A 22022-nucleotide genomic window follows, 5' to 3' on the forward strand; every position below is an offset into this window, starting at 1 on the left:
GGCGCATACCCCACCCTCACGGGCCAGAAGATAGTCAAGAGCATACCGGTTCTGCATTGCAAACAACCGTAGCTGAGACAACTCCTTAGTTATTGCCCCGAGGGCTCCCAAGGTTTCATTTCCCAAGATGGTAAGGCCGCAAATAAAATAATTCCGATCACTGACAGCCAAGGAACCCCCCACACCTCCCAGTGTCAATACGCTCAGAATGCCCCACCCGGCTGAGTGGCCCCGGTTGGGTGCAAGAACCTGAGGTTTTTTCCAGTTCTCGCAAAATTCAGCAGAGACTGCCCGGCGTGCTAACTGATTATGCAGGTTCCACGCCGAAGGGCAGGGGACTGTGGTATGGACCAGAGTCCCTATAGCAATTCGGCGGGGAAATGGGGGTGACAAAACGTTGGTCGCTGTGCCATTAAATAAAAAGTAGTATCCTTGTTCCGTGTGGAGACTAGCATCACAATCAGCATATCGGTTGCATAAGGACCTCCCAGTAGCCCAGTTTATCCAACTTTGAAATGCCCATTCGGGCCGCCCAGCAATGCGGAAAGCCCTAGTCCCAACAGTGATATGAGAGACATTCGCCCAGCCACAGAGGAGCTGGAGGCCGGCGTTCAATGGAACGCAAGTGGTGTTGTAACAAACGCATTGGCCAGACGCCTGGGTGATATGGCACCTCCTGTTCGTACAGGTGGGAAACAGACATGTTATATTTGTGTCCACCTCTACCAGCAAACAGCCATAACCTTCACTGCTGAAGCAATTCTCGTACGACCGGGAATCCCTATTGGGAGTGAAGTGGCTAGGTATGTACGCCCTCCACCGTCGCAGCCTATCGTACTGTGAATGGGAATTATCCCGAGGAAGGGGAAGGCAAATAGCCGGTGGTGCTGAATCCGGATCGTAAGGAAGAGTGACTTGCTCGGGCAATGGCTCGGAATGCTGACAATGAACCACCGTTTGGGGAGTGCCCCAAAGCGGTGAAACAGAAAATAACCTAGACACCGCTGCGGGGTTTGTGTAGCAGACAACCCGTCCCTGGTAATACAGACGGTGGTAAATCTGGTAGAAGAGATTCATACTACCCGGGTTTTCCTCAGTTTGGCCTTCAATTAACTTAAGTGTATCTCCCGGTAACCTACGTTCTAGCTGTACTTCCCTTCTCATACGCCCCGTCCTCTCTCTAGTCCCTTTCTCTTTCTCATAGCCTCTTCCTACACTCTTCTGACAGCCTGATGTTACCTTTATTGTACCACTTTTAACACATCCAAAATCAAATTTACATGTATTCCAAAAACAAGGCAATGTCCATATAATGTTCCCTTCCCATCGCCGGGACCGGTGCAGCTGCTTCATGACTCCTGCATTCTCCTTAACTTTGATGACCTTCCATGAGTCGATACCATGTCCTCGTATATGGGGGCAGCGAAGAACATCACCTTTGCATAGGTGATGTATCCTTGTAGATTGGTTGGGGCTACACAGATACATAATATTCCCCTTTTCCATGTCCATCGCCAATAACACGCCAAGCGAAGTGAGGCCAAATATCAGACAGATGATGCGTAGCCACTCCATCATGCTCCACACCTGTAAAATAGCACTGGAGAAGTGAGGCAGGTTAGTATCCGACCTTTTACAGGAGTGGAGATGGACTCAATTTACAGTGATGTAGGTGGACCCAAGCACTTCGCCCCTCCACTTTAACTGCTGTGGGGATGGTAAGGAGAACTTGGAAGGGCCCGTCCCATCGCGGCTCCGACCCCTTCCTAGTCCAATTTTTGACCATGACATAACTACCGGGCTGGACTGAAAGTGAGCTAGGTACTGGGGGCAATGGCTGGTGAGCCGCGCGGACTTGGCCATGGAGTTCCTTGAGCACTTGCGTAAGGGCTAGAACATAGCCCTTATTTCTTCAGTCATTTCTTCAGTCATCTGATGAAACTGAACCCGTCTGGGAACCTGCAGGCTCCAAGGAGTTCTAAGAGGCCTGCCATAAAGAATCTCTGCGGGAGAGAGCCGGGCTGGTCCCGCAGGTGTAACCCGCAGCTGGAAGAGGGCAACAGGGAGCAACTTAAGCCATGTCAGTCCCGTGTCTGCTCTTAATTTAGCCAATTTAGTTTTGAGGGTCTGATTGTGTCTCTCAACCAACCCGGCCGCCTGTGGTCTGTAAGCACAGTGTAACTGCTGGCGTATGCCCAACTGGGAGCAAAACTCCTTGTTAATTTGTCCAATAAAATGAGGCCCATTATCAGAACTTAACTGAGCTGGTATACCGTACCGGGGAATGATTTCCCTCATCAAGACTTTAACCACAGTAGCAGCTTTATTATCGATAGTCGGATACGCCTCGACCCATCTGCTGAACACATCCACAATGACCAAAACATATTTGTAACATTGACACCTTTCCAACTCAATGTAATCCATTTGGAGCGTCTCAAAGGGACCACTGGGCAACGGGGTTTGCCCCTTCCCACAAGGGATACCTTTTCCGGTGTTATATTGCTGACAAATCAAACACCGATTACTGATACTTTGGGCCAACCCCTGCATTTTAGGGTGCCACCAAGTGTCCAGCAACAAATCACTAGTCCCTCGAGCCCCACAATGAGTTGCAAAGTGTACACATTCAATGACCCATAAAGCCAGCGCATCAGACATACAAGTCTGATGTGCAGGCGTGGTCCATAAAGAGGAAACAGAATCATATGTACAACCTAACCGTTTCCACATTTGTTTATCACTCTCAGGAGCGTCCTCCTGTAACCTTATGATGTCTTGGATGGTTGGCATTGACTTGTCAGAAGCAGACATATTTATAGTAGATCGTTTAGTCTGACTTAACATTTTAGGCACCATCACTTGCTGAATTTGTGCGGCTGTGCGCGCTGCATGATCTGCTCGTTCATTCCCAACGTCAACTGGGGTTGTACCATTCGTGTGGGCAGCGCATTTAATAACGGAAATCTGCGCTGGCAGAAGGAGGGCCTGCAGTAGGTTATTAACTAAACCCCGGTTGGATATTTCTGTGCCTGCCGAGGTAAGGAATCCCCTATTCTTCCAGAGTTGTCCGAAGTCATGAACTACCCCGAAAGCATATCGGGAGTCAGTGTAGATATTTACCCGGCGATCTCCCCCAAGTATACATGCATGGGTGAGGGCAAAAAGTTTGGCTTGTTGTGCTGAGTAAGGGGTCTGGAAAGCTGCCGCTTCTAGAATCAGACCATCCTGATCTATGATTGCATAACCGGACAGTCTCCGGCCAGTGGGGCTTACTAATGCACTGCCATCAACATACATAATCATGTCAGGTTGTTCTAACGGAATATCACTCAGATCGTCCCTTATTGTTGTAGTTTCCTGAATCAAGGCTAAACAGTCGTGACCAGGCGCATCCTCATGGACAGGGGGACCGCTAAGAAAACAGGCTGGATTGATAGTGGTACAGTATTTAAATGTCAGACGTGGATTGTTCAAAAGGTATATCTCATACCTATTCTGACGAGCTGCGGTAAGATGCTGAGTCTGCAGTTGCCCCAATAGTGCGATTACCGAGTGGGAGCTATACACCGTAATATCCTGTTGGAGAGTGATGTTGGCAGCAGCCTGCAAACTATTGTATATCGCTGCCAAGATCTGGGTGCAAACAGGGTGGCCCAACGCCACTGGGTCGAGTTTGGAAGAGTAATATGCTACGGGCCGGTGCTTGTCCCCATGTTGCTGGGTGAGTACCGCTGTTGAACATCCTTCCAGAACAGTACAGTATATCTGGAATGGTCAGTCGTATAGGGGCCTACCAAGGGCCGGTGCTTGTAGCAAGGCCTGCTTCAGGCAACGGAAGGCCTCGAGTGCCTCGGTGGTGAGAGTAAAGTTTCCCTCTTTACTCGTGTAAGGTGTCAGCAGCTTTGTATAGACAGCGATGTTTGGTATCCACTGCCGACAATAATTCACCATACCCAGCCAATGACGAACCTCCTTGGCTATTATAGGGGCGGGGAATTGGCATATTGGTTCAATCCTACTGGGTTCGAGACTTCTTTCTGTGGCTGTAAGTAAAACTCCTAAGAACTTAACTTTTCTCTGAGCCACCAAGACCTTTGCTTGTGAAACAACATAACCCAACGAGGATAGGTGGTTCAATAATTGGATCACATCATCCCTATTACTGGGCTCGTCAGGACTTGCCACCAATATGTCATCTACATACTGCACTGGAGTGGAACCATGCTCCAATGTCAAGGCCTGGAGTTGGGTCTGCAGACATCTGGAGAAGAGTGTAGGTGAATTGACGAACCCCTGTGGCAGTCGGGTCCAGGTATACTGCTGTCCATTGTAAGTGAAGGCAAACAAATATTGACTTTCAGTCGCAAGTGGGAGGGCAAAGAAGGCGTGCTGAAGGTCAATTACGGCGAAGACCCGGGCTTGAGCTGGAATTTGAGCCAGTATGTGGGCAGGGTTAGGGACGAGAGCATGTAATGGCTGTGCGATGGCATTAATTGAACGTAAATCCTGTACTAATTGGTACTGGTCTGGTTTTGCTGGTTTAGGCACAGCAAGTATTGGGGTATTGCATTCTGATTGGCAAGGGACCAAAATACCCTGTTTCAACAGTTCTTGAATTAATTTATCTATTGATGGAGCAGCTTGAGATTTCATGGGGTATTGCCGAATGGAAGGTAGCTTTGCATGATCCTTAATCATTACCTTGATAGGTGTAACATTTGTATTTCCCACTTGTGATGGGTATTCCGCCCAGGCCTGTGGATTGACATATTCCAACACATCATGTCCCCTGTGATGCTGCAGTCGAGTGTTAATCGTTTCAGGGACCTCAAAATATTTTATGGTAGTGCCGTCTGGCATGACTTGAAGTGCGTAGTCTGTTGGATCTGAATGATCCACTGCCCTCCTGACCATTCGCCCCATATCCCTGGCATGGTACTGGTCATGGACCTGACGTGTAATATGAGGGCTTACCGAAGCTGACTGTGGCCATAAATGTGGTGATATTGTAACAAAATCGGCTGTACCTTCTTTTCCCATGACTGTGGCTGTAACCTTGACTGGCCATTCGGTCTCAAGTAATGGCCGGTATTTGTCCTCCAACTCCCTGTTTCGTCCAGTTCTGTCATAGGCCAGGGTAACGTGATGCAGTGACTGTTCAACGTCTAACGTCCACCACTGGGGGGTGATAGAAATATAGCACTGTTGTCTCATCCTCCATGATGCAACCGTTACCCCCTCATCTCTGCATTCTAGCTGTAGCTGGAAGATACACAGTAAATCCCGGGCCAACAAGTTACAGTCCAATCCAGTAGTCACTACAAACTGATGTTCTGCAGACGTATTCTCATAAGTGACTGTCACAGGTTCAGAAATAGGATACTCACACACCTGTCCTTGGAACCCTGATAATTGCTGCGTGTGGTCGGATATTGGTAATTTAAGTGTTGATTGCACAGAAGACATAGCTGCCCCTGTGTCGATTACAAATGAGTGATGTTGATCTCCTATCTGCAGAGAGATAATAGGTTCCCTGTCGGATTGGAGAGTCCTTATGGCTAAATTAGCTAGTCAATCCTGTGTTGGGAAAGGGTTTTCCTGGGAGAAGTCAGTGTATCTCATCTGTCCTCCTCTTGGTGGGTACCCTCTCCTTTGGGTCGAATAATCTCCTTCTACTGTCTGTCTTTTAAAGGGGCATTCCTGTTGCCAGTGATCTACACGGCCGCAATTAAAACATGCATTGCTCCCTCTATTTCTGCCCCGGCCTCGTCTTCCAGTAGACCAATGGCCCCTCAGAGGGGGCTGCGGTTGTAGAGCTGTTGATTCGTTCGGTGGGCCATAAAAATGGGATGAGGGTCCCTTTGGGTGGGTTTGGTATCCTCCTCTTCGCTGATCCACCCACCCAAAGTCACTATATTGGGGCTCCTGCTGGTAAACTACCATTTCTGCCGCTTGTTGGGGTCGCAGATCATCCTTTTTCATTACATACTCAGTCTTAACCTTTGTAACTGAGCCTCCTTCTTGGCCTACACCCTCCTTCCAGTAAAATCTGACTGCCCTTGCCATCTGGGAAGGGTCGTTCTCTGTCCAATTCATGTTATTACATTTCACAGCAGTAACCACAGAAGGTGGTAGGCAATGCATTAACATAGCACAGTATTGAGGGGAATTCTGACCATTTTGATACAGCAAATCGCCTGACTGCCCCCGGTAGATTTCATTAAAACGCTCCAGAAATTCCTCTGGCTCTTCAGTCTTCTTAGGTTTTAGGTCTAAGATAACAGAAAGATTTATGGGCCTTTGAAATGCGCTATTCAACGCATTCAAGATCTGTGTCCTTCTATCGTCGTCTTACGCATAGGCCTGCTGGAGTGCGGCATGACTAGCATAATTCAGGTGGTTAAGATAATTGCGGTACTCTGCTGGGGTTAAAATCTGCTGGACTAGGGCCCAGAGGTCCCTTGAATCAGCTTGATAAATTGAGATGGTAGTTCTCAATGAATCCACGAAGGCAGCAGGAGATTTTTTTCTATCTGGGATTGTAGCCATAATAGCCATCATCTCACTGGGTGTCCATGGGAAGTAAACGTCTATTGTGGGGTTCGCTGCCGCAGTCCCTGGATCGGGGTTTCGCATCTTCCTAATCGGTAACTGTCTCCGAATGTCACCAGGGGGCACTCTAACTATTTCCCCTGGTTGTTCCAAGACTTCAACGTCTCTCCCTGTCACTAGGGGGAGTTCTTTCTCTTCAACCGAAGTTGTTTCAGCTTTCTTTGTTCCCAAATCTTGTGATTTCTCCTTAGTTTGGGGAGACTTAGGTGATATGCTTAATTGTTTCTGGTGAGCTTCAAGCCCCTCTCTCGCTGTCCGAGATCTTGTCCTAGAGCTAACTGGGCTTGTGGGACAAAGTTCCTTTTGCTCTTTCGGTTGTGAAGTTGGTAAATCAGGACCCACACTATCACCCAAAAGGGCTTGAGTTTCTGGCATATTTGAAATCTGGGGAGCAATGGCTGGGTATATATTATTGTACTCTGGTGGTTCTGGAATGAGCGCAGACCATACTATGGGTGCAGACGGAATTTTTACTGACTTTTCCGAATTATTGAATTTTTCTTCTTCTGTCAATTCAAGGCCAGCCATTGAACTACGTAGTTCATCTCTTGTGTGACCCGGGTCCTTCCTGTCTCTATTTGCTCTTATTTTAAATGCACATTCCTTTTTCAAGATCTGTAATGTTTTTAGGTTACCCTGTTCACTAATTGAAATCCCCATTTTAAGGGCGTTATCCTGCCAGCTGGACAACATAATCTTATCTTTTTCCTCTTGACAATATTGCCTCCATAATCCAATTAATTCTTTAGTTTTCATACCTTGATTTTTTTTCCATATTTGTCCCTGGATTTTCTTAACCATTTCTAGGTCTTTGGTTCCCCCTAGTGGCCATTCATCTCCCATTTTAGTTCTTAACTGTGCTGACAATTTTCTAAAGTCCTTCGCTTTGTCCGGATACTTATCACATAATATTTGCAGTGGCATGCCTGGATCATTTGTGCTATCCAAGGAATTTCCCATAATCTCAACTAGTCCTTGGAACTGCGTTTTTTCGCCACTACAGTCCAAAGAATTTTTTTTAGCTTAATCAACTATATTTTTAACACACAAACATATAGAGGTGAACCATTTTTTCAATTTCAAATGTTACATCTACCTCTCATAACGTAACCCAACCGAATTAACTCACAAATAAAGTTGAACCATTTATATTTTAAATGTTACATCAACAGTACAGCCTACCCCAGCCGAATTAACTCTATGAAATCCCATCAATTAAAATGCTTATCCCCAGACTGACCTGTGATTTCGTCGAGGCGGTCTTTCTGTGCCAACCGCGAGTGACCAGACTAATCAGACGATAAGAAGAGGGGAACAATCAATGCACGGTCGTTTTCCAGTTCTACATTGAGGGCCCTTTGTTCCCCATCCTCCTGTTCATAATCAGTCTAATTCTGATTTCGCAGTTGGATCAGGATCGCCCTGAGAAATCCCGGTTTTCGGCACCAAATGTTGATCCCCAAATTTCTTTCTCTGTCAGTCTGGCCTCAATAAAAGTTGAGATGGATTCGCACGTAAAAAGAAGTTATTTATTTAGCTTGCAAGCTTAATTCATCTTACAGAAACATAAGAGACATCCAGCCTCTTAAGCTCCAGAAAAACGACTGAACTAAAAGACAAAGGGATCTCTGTAAAATCAATTCAAATGGTATCAAGTTTCACATACTCGGTGGACATAGGTCAGCCTATGTCCCTCCTGACCTGTTTGATCTATTCTGATTGGCTCACTTCCAATCCCTTTCTCTGGCCCCTATCAATGCAGCATCACTCTCATAGACACACCTCTTCCTGCTTTTTCCATGCGGTCTCAAATCCCTTTGTCCCTAACTGCCAGAATCAAAGTGGCTTATTTCTACATTACATTAACTAGTATCTCTAAAGTAACTATTTTATATCACATTCGTCAGCCTCTTCTCATGAAGCTTCCTTTGTAATTTACTCTGTTGGTAGAATCTTTAGCTTCCCCGGCAAGCCTGCGTATGGGTGGAGGGCGCGACGTGAACGCTGATCCATTGTGGGAGTGGATGATTTTATTTCATAAACGTCACTGAACTATTTGTATGGATAGTTTCTGCAATGTTCTGTCTTTCAGTTTTGAACGCACCAACCTCATGTCCAAACCGGAGTGCAGCTGTACGCATCTCAATCGGAATCTGCGCCATCTCCTGTTCTAACATCGGATCATAGGCATCAGGTTTGCGTGACGCTCCTGTTCCACTCCAGGAAGTGTTAGCACCTGGAAGATTTAAACATTCATTTAATGGTTACAGCACAGAAGGAAGCCATTCAGCCCATCTTACTCATGACAGTTCTTCAAATGCCCACTCTACTATTCCCACCTTCCCTCATTTCTCCTTAAACCTGCAATGTTTCCCAAGTCAATTCTTATCCAATTCACTATTCAATAGCACGATTGCATTTGCCCTCATCACTCGTCAATGCCGGAAATTGAGATCCTATCACCTCTCTGGGTGACAAGGTGTCTCTCATGTTATTTGTGTTTCTTTGTCGATCGCCGTGAATCCATTGCTTTGGGTTCTCAACTATTCCCACAAATGGGGGCAGTTTATTGTATCTTTTGTGTACCATGTCACTATCTAAGGACAGACCCAGCATTGGCTAGGATCCTGGACCGAATCCCCATTATTTTAGATTAATTGTAAGACAGTGCAGAAAGAATGATTCACTCCAGGAGTGATTGCATGAAAAATAAGGCTTTGGTATTCCTAAAACAAAACTTTATCATGAATACAATATCAAAGGTTTTAATTTAGCATCACCAATCCAACTAACCTGCACTTCATTGGGCTGTGGGAGGAAACTGGAGCACCAGGAGGAAACCCACGCAGACACAAGGAGAAAATGCAAACTCCACAGAGGCCGGAATTGAACTCTGGTCCCTGGCACTGTGTGGCAGCAGTACTAACCACTGTGCCACCGAGCCGCTCTCTGGTCAATTGCACCTGCTGTTTGCTAGAAGTTCCCAGATCTGCACAAAACAAAACAATTTTTTAAAACATGACTACTGCAGTCAAACACACTATAACCACAGGCTTTTAACCCTTAAATTGTCCCAATATTTAGAAGCCGATATTACTAAAATTCTCCATTTGCTACAACTCCCCTTAGAAAATGAACCAGCAATGTAAGCACATGGCTTCATTTTCTAAATCGTTGGAAGTTTAAACATTTCTTAAGATTGCATGCAATTTATGCTCTATAAGACATATCATTTTACATTTTATACAGGCAAACATGAATATAATGCATTTGCTTTTTTAAAAATAAATTTAGAGTGCTCAATTATTTTTTCCCAATTAAGGGGCAATTTAGCGTGGCCAATCCACCTACACTGCACATTTTTGGGTTGGGGTGGGGGGGGGGGGGTGGGGGGGGGGGGGAAACCCCCGCAAACACGGGGAGAATGTGCAAGCTCCACATGGACAGTGACCCAGTACCGGTATTGAACCTGGGATCTCGGTGCCGTGAGGCAGCAGGGCTAACCCACCGTGCCACCGTACTGCCCATACATAATGCATTTCCATCTTCTCACACATTACCCGGTGAGTTCAATTGCTTTATTCCGAGCCTACAATAATTACCTTGAACAATTAAATTGAATCCCTGAAATTATTGAATTTATTTTGGTAGTCCATATCGATTAAAAAATTTGTTTTTTAAGAAGGCTCTACAACCTTCTTAGATGTAATGTTTCTTATGGAATTGTCTCCGGAAATCTAGTAAACAAATACTTACAGTCAACAGATATTTGGTTTGTTCTTAGAAAATATTTTATTGAGGCATTCATAGTTTTAACATTTTAAACAGCAAAGAGATCCAACGCACACAAATCCCCCACAAGAACACACCCAACCCACTCTCCCCAGCCATAGACCCTAACTACCCATACATAAGAACATAAGAACATAAGAACTAGGAACAGGAGTAGGCCATCTGGCCCCTCGAGCCTGCTCCGCCATTTAATGAGATCATGGCTGATCTTTGTGGAATCAGCTCCACTCTCCGGCCCGTACACCATATCCCCGAATCCCTTTATTCTTTAGAAAGGTGTCTATCTTTTCCTTAAAAACGTTTAAAGAAGGAGCCTCAACTGCTTCACTGGGCAAGGAATTCCAGAGATTCACAACCCTTTGGGTAAAGAGGTTCCTCCTACACTCCGTCCTAAATCTACTTCCCCTTATTTTGTGGCTATACCCCCTAGTTCTGCTTTCCCCGAACAGTGGAAACAACCTGCCCGCATCTATCCTATCTCTTCCCTTCATAATTTTACATGTTTCAATAAGATCGCCCGCATCCTTCTAAACTTCAATGAGTACAGTCCCAGTCTACTCAACCTCTCGTCATAATCTAATCCCCTCAACTCTGGGATTAACCTAGTGAATTTCCTCTCTACTCCCTTCAGTGCTAATATGTCCTTTCTCAGGTAAGGAGACCAAAACTGAACACAATACTTCAGATGCGGCCTCACCAACACCCTATACAATTGCAGCATAACCTCCCTAGTCTTGAACTCCATCCCTCTAGCAACGAAAGACAAAACTCGATTTGCCTTCTTAATCACCTGTTGCACCTGCACACCAACTTTTTGCAACTCGTGCACCAGCACACCCAGGTCCCTCTGCACAGTAGCATGTTTTAACATCTTACCGTTTAAATAATAATCCATTCTGCTGTTATTCCACCCAAAATGGATAGCCTCACACTTGGCAACATTGAATTCCATCTGCCAGACCCTAGACCAGTCACCTAACCTATCCAAATCCTTCCGCAGACTTCCGGTATCCTCTGCACTTTTTGCTTTATCACTCATCTTAGTGTCGTCTGCAAACTTTGACACATTGCACTTGGTCCCGAACTCTAAATCGTCTCTGTAAATTGTGAACAACTGCGGGCCCAACACTGATCCTTGATGGACCCCACTAGTTACAGGTTGCCAACCAGAGAAACACCCATTTATCCCCACTCTCTGCTTTCTGTTAGTTAACCAATCCTCTACCCATGCTACCACTTTACCCTCAATGCCATGCATCTTTAGTTTATGCAGCAACCGTTTGTGTGGCACCTTGTCAAAAGCTTTCTGGAAATCCAGATATACCACATCCATTGGCTCCCCGTTATTTAATGCACTGGTAACTTCCTCAAAAAATTCTACCAAATTAGTCAGACACGACCTACCCTTTGTGAACCCATGCTGCGTCTGCCCATTGGGACAATTTCCCTCCAGGTGCCCCGCTATTTCCTCCTTAATGATAGATTCCATTATTTTCCCTACAACCGAAGTTACGCTTACCGGCCTATAATTACCCGCTTTCTGCCAACCTCCTTTTTTAAACAGTGGTGTCACGTTTGCTACTTTCCAATCCTCTGGGACCACCCCAGAGTCTAGTGAAGTTTGATAAATTATCACTAGTGCGTTTACAATTTCCCATGCCATCTCTTTTAACACTCTGGGATGCATCCCATCAGGGCCAGGAGATTTGTCTACCTTTAGCCCCATTAGCTTGCCCAAACTGCCTCCTTAGTCATTACAATCATCTCAAGTTTACATTAGATTACCACCCTTATTCATCACTTCCATGCATCCCCTCCCCCCCCCCCCCCCCCTGCTGACGGTCAATTTTCCTTCAAGAAGTCGATGAACGGCTGCCACCCCCGAGCGAACCCCTGTAGTGAACCCCTTAAGGCAAACTTAATTTTCTCTAGCCTAAGAAACCCTGCCATATCCCTGACCAAACACAAGACTTTGGAACCTCCAAGTCCCTCCATCCCAACAATATCTGTCTCCGGGCCACCAGGGAGGCAAAGGACAAAACGTCGGCCGCTCCCCACCCCTGCGCTCTTGTGTCTTCCGACACTACAAATATTGCCACCTCTAGACTCAGAACCACGCTCCCTCCCAGGACCTCTGAGAAGATATCTGAAAATCCCTGCCAAAATCCCCTCAGCTTCGGACACGCCCAGAACATATGCACATGATTAGTAGGACCTCCCCCACAGCGCTCTCACCTGTCCTCCACCTCCTCAAAAAACCTGCTCATCCGGGCCCCAGTCATATGAGCCCTATGGACCATCTTGAATTGGATCAGGCTAAGCATGTCACACGACGAGGATGTATTGACTCTCCTCAGGGCCTTCTCCCATAACCCAACTTCCAACTCCTCTCCCAACCCTTCTTCCCATTTACTCTTCCTATTGGAACCCCTTCCCACTCCAGCAGTTCCTTGTATATTTCCGAGACCTTCCACTCCCCAACCCCTGTGTTTGACATCACCTTACACTGTAGCCCCCTTAGTGGGAGGCGAGGGAAGCCCAGGACAAAATCTCGCATTTGTAAGTACCGGAACCCATTCGCCCCTGGCAACTCAAACTCCTCTAGCTTCTGCAAGCTCGGGATATCCTCCTCAATGAAGAGATCCCCAAATCTCTCAATCCCTACCCGCTGCCACCCCCTGAAACCCCCGACCAGCCACCGCGGAGTGAACCGGCGGTTGTCGCAGATCGGTGACCAGACCGACGCTCCTTCCAGTCCCATGTGCTGCTTCCATTGCCCTACACTCTCAGGGCTGCCACTACCACTGGGCTTGTGGAGGACTGAGCCAGCACGAATGGCAGAGCTGCCGTTAACAAAGTCTTCAAACTCGAGCCCTTGCAAGATGCCTCCTCCACTCACTCCCACACCGACCCCTCCCCACTACCCACTTCCTAATCATCGATATATTAGCCGGCCAGTAGTAATTAATAAAGTTCGGAAGGGCCAAGCCCCCCTCCCCGTGCTCCTGTTCAAGAAGGATCTTCATCACCCTCGGGGCTTTCCCGGCCCATATAAAACCCGACATCGCCACATTCATCTTCCGACAAAATGCCTTCGGGATAAAGATTGGGAGACACTGAAACACGAACAGTAATCTTGGGAGGACTGTCATTTTCACAGTCTGTACCCTCCCCGCCAATGACAGCGGGAGCATGTCCCAACTTCGGAAAGCCCCTTTCATTTGCCCTATCAACCTGGCCAAATTTGATTTATGAAGCCGACCCCAGTCCCTTGCCACTTGAATCCCCAGGTACCTAAATCTCCCTTCCACCAGCTTGAACGGCATCCCCCTCTGTCTCCTTTCCTGCTCCCTTGCCTGGATCGTAAACACCTTACTCTTGCCCATGTTCAATTTATACCCTGAGAACCGGCCAAAGTCCTCCAGGATTCCCATAATTCCTGCAATCCCCCAACGGGTCTGTTATATAAAGGAGCAAATCGTCCGCATAGAGCAAGATCCTATGTTTCACCCCCCCTCTCACGATCCCCCGCCAAATGTTCGATGCTCGCATAGACATTGCTCTACAACCAGGGCACACAGTACTGTCCCCCGACACAGACTAAAATATTCTGATCGAATGCAGTTTGTCCTTACATTTGCCACCGGTGCCTGATATAGCAACCGGACCCAATCCACAAATCCCTGCCCAAACCTAAACCTTCCCAGGACCTCCTACAAATGCTTCCACTCCACCCGACCAAAGGCCTTTTCTGCATCCCGGGCCACCACCACCTCAACCTCGCACCCCTCCGCAGGCATCACTATTACGTTAAGGAGCCGCCTAATGTTGGACGTCAGGTGTCGTCCCTTAACAAATCCCGTCCCCACTTTTGGTTTTAGGTAGGGCCCCACGAAATCAATTAGGACAATAATAAAGGTTAATAAAATGGTGGAAAAGATAATAAATATGCTGGTTTTATTACCATCTGAGGTTTCCTAACTATCTGACACGGGTGACGTGTACGGCAACATTAAATTACAGCCTTATACAGTCCAGGTCAATAAATCTTTTCCGTATTTTTGCTTGAGTTTTCCTTACTGCTAAATGACCCCCTACTGGAAACACCTTTCAATAATCCACCGGTAATACCACTAGATGAACATCTGCCCATTTATCATCTGCTGGAATATGTAAATGGCTCCACTTTCTCATGAATATTTATTCCTCATGTAATTACACTCATGTATGCACTCAGATTTCATTTTCGTTTCTGCTTTCTGAAACAGCTGCTTTATCTCTGAACCTTTCTGTTGTAATTCAACCCCCTTTCTTGAACTCAGATATCCGTTTCATCAACCAGCTGATCTTGTTCTTTACTAACCACCTGATCAAGCATGGTTTCTGCCAACTGAACTTTAGCCTCCCTATCGGCACTCCTCAGGTTTTCTTCCTCCTGCCTCAATCGGCGGCTTTGTGATCTGGTTACTACATAATCACGAAACAGTCCTGGATATACTTCTTGCAATATGCCTGTTGCTTGCATTTCCACTGGCTTTTTAACCACAGCAGGCCACACGCGTACCTGTGATCCAGCTATAGCATTACCTCGGATAAATTGTACTCCTGGAAAAGGTATTTTTCTCTGACTACCACTTCACAACTTTTCACCGGACTCTCTAACCATACCTTACATTGTGGGACACTGCTGCTCTCACCACTAACTTCACCTGATACTTCCTTTTCCTGGCAATACACCTGAATCACATACTTGTTTAATGACTGTAACTAATATTAATTATCGTAAGAAGTCTTACAACACCAGGTGTTGTAAGACTTCTTACTGTGCTCACCCCAGTCCAATGCCGGCATCTCCACATCAATGTTAATTATGATTTCATCTGATTGATTCCCTGGAGGATTGATATGTGTACAAATGTAAGTTCCCTTCATTGGCCATCAATGCGCCAGTCTTTCAGCTTTCCTTTAGACGTTGCACCTTCATGAAGGAAATGGGACGACCAACGGTTTTGGTGGTAAAGGAGTTTTACTATCCAATTCTCGCCGTCTTTGGTGTCTCACGTAAGATATTGCAATCTCCTTGCTGTTAATCAGTCGTAAATTGCATGGTGGATAAGGCAACATGATTCGCTAGTATCAGCATTGAAGAGTTGTTCGTCAGTTAAGCAAACCTTTGAGCTATGTGTACTAATTTTACTCGTTTCCTTTAATCCGGTTACTTTACTGATGTTTCAACGTTCTTTAAATATCCAGCCCAATGGTTTTAACGGCTTATCTGATCAATGTCATTTTGATCAATGTGCGCTCTTCAACCACTCATAAAATCGTTAGCAGAATTCCCTGATAATGGCTTCAATGTTATTACTGTTCTCATATTGTTTTACATTGATAGTTCAACCGAGAAAGCAAGAATGGAGTTAAATGTGCTCACATCCCCGTGTAAACTTGAATCGGACACTGCTACAGCACTTATTGCTTCTCTTCCTTCCAGTGAACCTGCTGACAATTGTGATTCTCAGCCGAGGAAACTGCGGCCTTTCCAAATGCATCACGGTTTACATGGTGGCCATGGCAACTGCAGATCTACTGGTCATGATCATCAATGTAATAATATATCACGTTTTCAGCTATCGCTTTCCACTTTCTTTCCTCTCTCACACTCCAGTCTGCAAGTTCGTTCTATACATGACTGCTGTCACATTCGACTTGTCTATTTGGTTCACTGTCTCTTTCACGTTTGACCGTTTTGTAGCTCTCTGCTGTCGGAGGTTTAATTCAAGATATTGCACCCAGAGAACTGCGGCAATAGTTATCACAGTATTCGCTCTCTTGGGCTTTTTGAAGGACGTTCTCTTCTTGTTTGCATATCAAACTGAGCAAATAATTAACAATGTGCATTGGGGCTGCCGGTCAAGTGTGGCGTTTTTTTCCTCACCACTGGGCACAGTGTCCGTCTGGTTTCACAGCGCCTGGGTTGTGTGGATTCCTTTTATTCTCATTACGTTTTTAAATGTTTTAACCGTCCGAAGTATTTTAATGGCCAATCTTGTCCGCGAAAAGCTAAAAGGTCACAAAAGAGAGGATCACAATGACATAGAGATGGAGAGCCGAAGGAAATCCATTATTTTACTTTTTTCTATATCAGGCATGTTTATATTGTTGTGGTTCACAGCTGCCCTGAACTTTGTAACTACCAGGATGACAAACATCGCTTATTATCGAGGCGATCGCACCGATCCTGCATATATTGCCACTGAAGCCGGAACTTTTCTGAAGTTTTTGAGCTGTTTACAAAATCCGTGTATTTATGCAGCGACCCAGAGGAAGTTTAGAGAAGAACTTAAAAATGTGTTGAAATCCCCGTGGATATTAATCCTGAGAAAATGAGAATAAAATGCGTCCAGTCGTTTTTGTGCGAAGGTGAGCTACATCAATATGAATTTTGAATAACACATACATTTATGACTCTTTAAGTTCGAATCAATGATAACAATGCTGCAGCTCAGGAGAATCTCCGAAAATATGGACACCAGAGAACTCCGTCTTAAACTGCACAAACTGCTACCACTGTCAGTTAACCAACTACCGTGAATATATTGGTCGATGCCAGTCAAAATGAATAACATGTCGCTTAATTAAGAATTAATTAAGAATGCGGTGTCTTTCCTGAAACTTTGATTTGATCCCTGTAGGTAACACTACAATCATTATTGACAAATCTGGTCACGTAATCATTTTTCGAACAGAGGAAACAATCAGAATTCAACCGACTGAAGTGATATTTTAGCTTTAATGTCCCATTTACTGATCTATAATCTCAATTGTAATAGAATTGATGTATCGTACTATTTTGTAGGCAACACTCTGCTCTTGCTCTGTGCTGCCGTTGAAAGTGTCTTGAGTAATATTACTGATAGTCAGCCTCAAACCGTCTCCCAAACCAAATGGTGAAGGATTGAAAAAACGAATGACTTTCCAGAAATGCATTAACTGTTAAAATTCACGCAGTGCATTTGTGAAAATAAACCATTGTCAGAAATTCATCGACAATTAGACTTAAATTTTGTGTTCTGCGTTTGGTCGAATATCTTGCGGGTGGTGTATTTTGTGAGAACCAAGCTGAATATAGAAGGATAAGAGTGGAGTTGGAAAAACGAATCCGAGAAGTGAAGAGGGATTCTGATTAAAAACTGGCAGCCAGCGTAAAACGTAATCCCAAAGCATTCTCTAGGCACATAAATAGTACGGGCTGATTCGGGACCACAAAGGGAATTGGCAGATGGATGTACGGAGCAAGGCTGTGGTATTGAGTGAGTATGTTGCCTCTGTCTTTACCAATGAGGTGTATTTTACACAGGCCATGGTCGCAGAGGAGGATAAACTGTCGGTAATTAATGTTGTCAAGGCACTAGAGGTACATGAGATAGACATTGAAGGAAGTGAGATTGGGAATTGCTTAGGTACTGGCCAGAATCGTTTAGCCCTCCAGAATCAGGGGGTGTCAAGAGTTCTGAAGAGTTACAACAAATACGCCCCTGTTTGAAACAAGTTGAAACGAATAGCAGATAAGTTACAGATGATTAAATTTAACTTCGGTGGTCGGGAAGCTTTTCGAAACAAATATATTCTGGATAGAATTAATTGCAACTGGGAAAACTGTGGGTGGATCAGGAAGTGCCAATATGGATTTCCTAAAGAAAAATCCTGTTTATTGAATTTGGCGGAGTTTCTTTGAAGTGCTCCCGGATAATGGGGCGTTAGGATAATGCCGTTGATGTGGTGTGCACAACTTCCATTCAGTACAATTCAACGCAACAGACCTCTGAAAAAAGTCACAGTTAATTGAATCAATGGGACTGTAGCGACATGAGTACCAAACTGGCTGCATGACAAGAAGCACAGAGTTTAGGACAATGGATATTGTTCAGACTGGCTAAAGGTTTGTAGCGGTATTTCGCAAGAGTCGATTGCTTTTACTGACATACATTAATGATTGGTACATTGCTGCCCGGGAACAATTTCAAAGTTTGCTGATGATCCGAAACTTGGAAGCATTTAAACTGTGAACAGGACAGTGTAGAACTTCAAATGATTTGCTGGAATGGGCCGATAGGTGGAAAATGAATTTCAATACGGGGGCAGTGGGGGATTCAGTTTGTTAGGAAGAACATGGAGACACAATGTGGCACAAGGGGCAGACTCTTAACGGTGTACATGAGCAGAGATACCTGAGTATATGTGCATATGCAAATGAAGATGGAAGCAAACGTGGAAAGAATAATTGATAAAACATACAACTTTCTGGGCTTTATTAATAGCGGCATAGAGTGCACGACCAAGGAGATAATGCTGGACTATTATAAGACACTAACTAGTTAGACCTAAGTTGCAGTATTGTGTACAGGTCTGGGCGCCACACTATAGGAATTATGTGAATGCTTTGGAGGGAGTGCAGAAGAGGTATACAAGAGTGGCTCCAAGGATGAGAAAATTCAGTTATGATGATAGATTAGAAAAGCTAAGACTGCTGTGCTTGGAAAGAAGATTTAAGAGAAGATTTGACAGAGATGTTCTAAAAATTGACGTGGCTGGACAGAGTAGAAAGGAAGAATTTGTCCCCGTTCGCGGAGGGATCGGGAACGAACGGGCGTGGATTTAAAACAGTTTTGAAAAGGAACAAATCTGATCTGAGAAACACACTTCCCTAACCTCGAGGCGGTGCAGACACGTCAGCCAAACAGCTTTCTTTTGTGGCCTAACACTTATGTGATTCTATTCTATTCTACCCGCCTCTGCCCCTTTATTCAACAGCAGTAACCACATCACCCTTTTACCTGTTGCTGTTTGTAGCGAAGAGTCAAATTGGACTCGAATCCTTGGGCTGGATTCTCATGTCTCCCAGCTTCGCGTTACTCAGCGGCACGCAGTTCGTTGTCGGCAGGATTCCCTCACCCCGCCGATTGTCAATAGGGTTTCCCATTGAAGCCATGCGACACCGCCAGGAAACCTGCCGGTAAGGGGTGAGTTGCCGGTGGGAAAAGTGAATCGCAACGGCTGGAGACCCTTAGCTCCGTTTCTCTCTCCACAGGTAGATGCTTTATCTTTGCATCACGTCCTATTTTTTCTCTCAGTAATGCTCAGTGAGGATCCATAATACTGTTTCTGGAAAACAGGAATTATAAATCGTGAGGAACAAACCTGAGTTAACTTTTCGCAGGGAAATGAGTGACGATGGAACGTATTTCGATTTGAACTGCACACACATATGTTTTGGAACGAAAATGACGGGCAGCTACACTGCTTGACAACTTAACCCTTGGAACTTCTGAGGTGCCTTGTTTCGAAGTCAATGATCGCGATTACCAGCAATCGAGTCAACTGCTTGAGAAGCAGCAATGCGCACCACTATACTAGCAAATACTGACTGTGAGGGAACATTGGAATACATCTCTAGGTTTTGGCACTGAACCGTTACCTGTTGGCTTCTCTTTTTTGTATTAAACCACATGCAATATACTCATGCTGCATAACACCTAGTACTGATTCACTTGGTCTTGGACTCAGTAGTTTGATACCCGCAGCAGTTGATGAGCATTAAAAGGGTTTTCCTAAGTCGAGTTAAAATATAATTGAAATTGTAGTTGAAAATATTGAGATCCAGGACTTTTACTTCTCCAATCACAGATCAATAACACATTCCCTATTATGAAACTCGTATTCCCAAAGCTGTCCATACTTTTGCAATCACTGACTAATAACACATGTTCCGCCGTGTTTCGCCTTTGCAAATAGGATACAATCCAGGGACAATGACTATAAAAGCAAATACATTGTGGGGACCTTCTACGAACACGGAGAAAAGGCTGATTGCGTACTGGCGCACCAGCTGAGAAAGCAGGCAGCTACGGGGGAAATAGCGCAGGTAAAGTATAGCAGAGGCATGCTGGTAATGTAATCAAAAGAGGTTAATTGGTCATTCGAGACCTTCTACCGGGGGATGTACCTCAGAACCTCCCCGACGGGGATCCGGGGATGAAACAGTTCCTGGACGGACGGATTATGCCAGTTGTGGTGGAGGACAGGTGGAGGGAAATGGAAGCACCAATAGATCGAGGAGAAATCATGGAGAGCATCAGCTCCATGCAGGCGGGGAAGACCCCGGCGGGACCGGTTCCAGGCTCACTTCTGTAAACAATTTTCGCTGGCCCTGGCCCCACATCTAAGGGTCATGTTCGCAGACTCGGTGGCGATGACGTGAGCATGATTTCGTTGATACCCCAAAAGGACAAAGATCCAATAGAATGCGGCTCGTACAGACCAATTTCACTGCTGAATGTAGACGCCAAGATACTCGTGAAGGTCTTGTCCAAGAGATTGGAGAACCGTGGTCGCAGAAGGCCAGAGGGGCTTTGTGAAGGGCAGGCAACTCACTGTGAATATCGGGCGGTGGATGAATGTAATAGTGACCCCCCGCCCCCCCACCCCGGGGGAGAGAACACCTCAGGTGATCGTCTGTCTGGATGCAGAAAAGTCCTTCGACAGAGTCGAATGGAAGTCCCTTCTCGAGGCACTTGAGCAGTTTGGGCTCGGAGCAACATTCACCTCCTGGTGAAACTCCTGTACAGTGGCCCTAAGGCGAGCGTTTGAACCAACACCACCAGCTCTGAATACTTTCAGCTGCACAGAGACACAAGGCAGGGCTGCCCCTTGTCCCCACTCTAGTTGACCCTAGTAATTGAACCTCTGGCGATCGTCCTGCAAGACATGAACAGTTGGAAGGGCATCCAAAGGGGAGGCAGAGGGCACAGAGCCCAAATCTATGCGGATGACCTCCTCCTCTACATATCAGAAACGCAGGAAAGACTGACAGCAATCATGCAGATCCTGAAAGAGTTTGGAACCTTCTCGGGTTACAAACCTAACATGGGCAAGAGCGAGAAAGTCCCAGTGACCCCAAATGGGGACGGGACAGAGCTGGACTCCCATTCAAAGTAGCCCGAAACATATTCCCATACCTGGGGATACAAATAGCGAGGAACTGGACACAGATTCACAAGTGGAATCTGACCAGCCTGGCGGAAGAATCCAAAAAGGACCTGCAAAGATCAGACGTGCTCCATCTCTCCCTGACGGGAAGGGCACAGACGATCAACATAGAATCATAGAACTTACAGTGCAGAAGGAGGTCATTTGGTCGATCGGGTCTGCACCAGTCCTTGGAAAGAGCACCCTACCTAAGTCCACACCTCCACCCTATCTCCACAACCCAGTAATCCCGCAACTTTTTTTGGACACTAAGGACAAATTAGCATGGCCAATCCACCTAACCTGCACATCATTGTACTGTGGGAGGAAACCAACATGAACTTACATAGAACATAGAACATTACAGTGTAATACAGGCCCTTCGACCCTCGATGTTGCGCCGACCTGTGAAACCACTCTAAAGCCCAACTACACTATTCTCTTATTGTCCATATGTCTATCCAATGACCATTTGAATGCCCTTAGTGTTGGCAAGTCCACTACTGTTGCAGGCAGGGCATTCCACGCCCTTACTACTCTCTGAGTAAAGAACGTATCTCTGACATCGGTCCTATATCTATCTCCCCTCA

The 22022-nt window shown here is 45.7% G+C and overlaps 2 long non-coding RNA genes across 2 annotated transcripts; one reads left to right on the forward strand and one right to left on the reverse strand.

Annotated features, from left to right (window-relative positions):
- Positions 1-1064: 1064 nt before the first annotated feature.
- LOC140410272 (uncharacterized) lies at positions 1065-16189 on the reverse strand. Its single transcript, XR_011940601.1, has 5 exons — positions 15240-16189; positions 9409-9604; positions 8724-8851; positions 5031-5181; positions 1065-1600 (listed from the first exon to the last, which is right to left on the reverse strand). It is a non-coding gene; the product is annotated as an uncharacterized lncRNA (long non-coding RNA).
- On the forward strand, positions 16063-17457 carry LOC140410275 (uncharacterized). Its single transcript, XR_011940604.1, has 2 exons — positions 16063-16827; positions 17100-17457. It is a non-coding gene; the product is annotated as an uncharacterized lncRNA (long non-coding RNA).
- The last annotated feature ends 4565 nt before the right edge of the window (positions 17458-22022 follow it).

Source organism: Scyliorhinus torazame, chromosome 4, assembly GCF_047496885.1.
Source record: "Scyliorhinus torazame isolate Kashiwa2021f chromosome 4, sScyTor2.1, whole genome shotgun sequence".
Taxonomy (NCBI): Eukaryota; Metazoa; Chordata; class Chondrichthyes; order Carcharhiniformes; family Scyliorhinidae; genus Scyliorhinus; species Scyliorhinus torazame.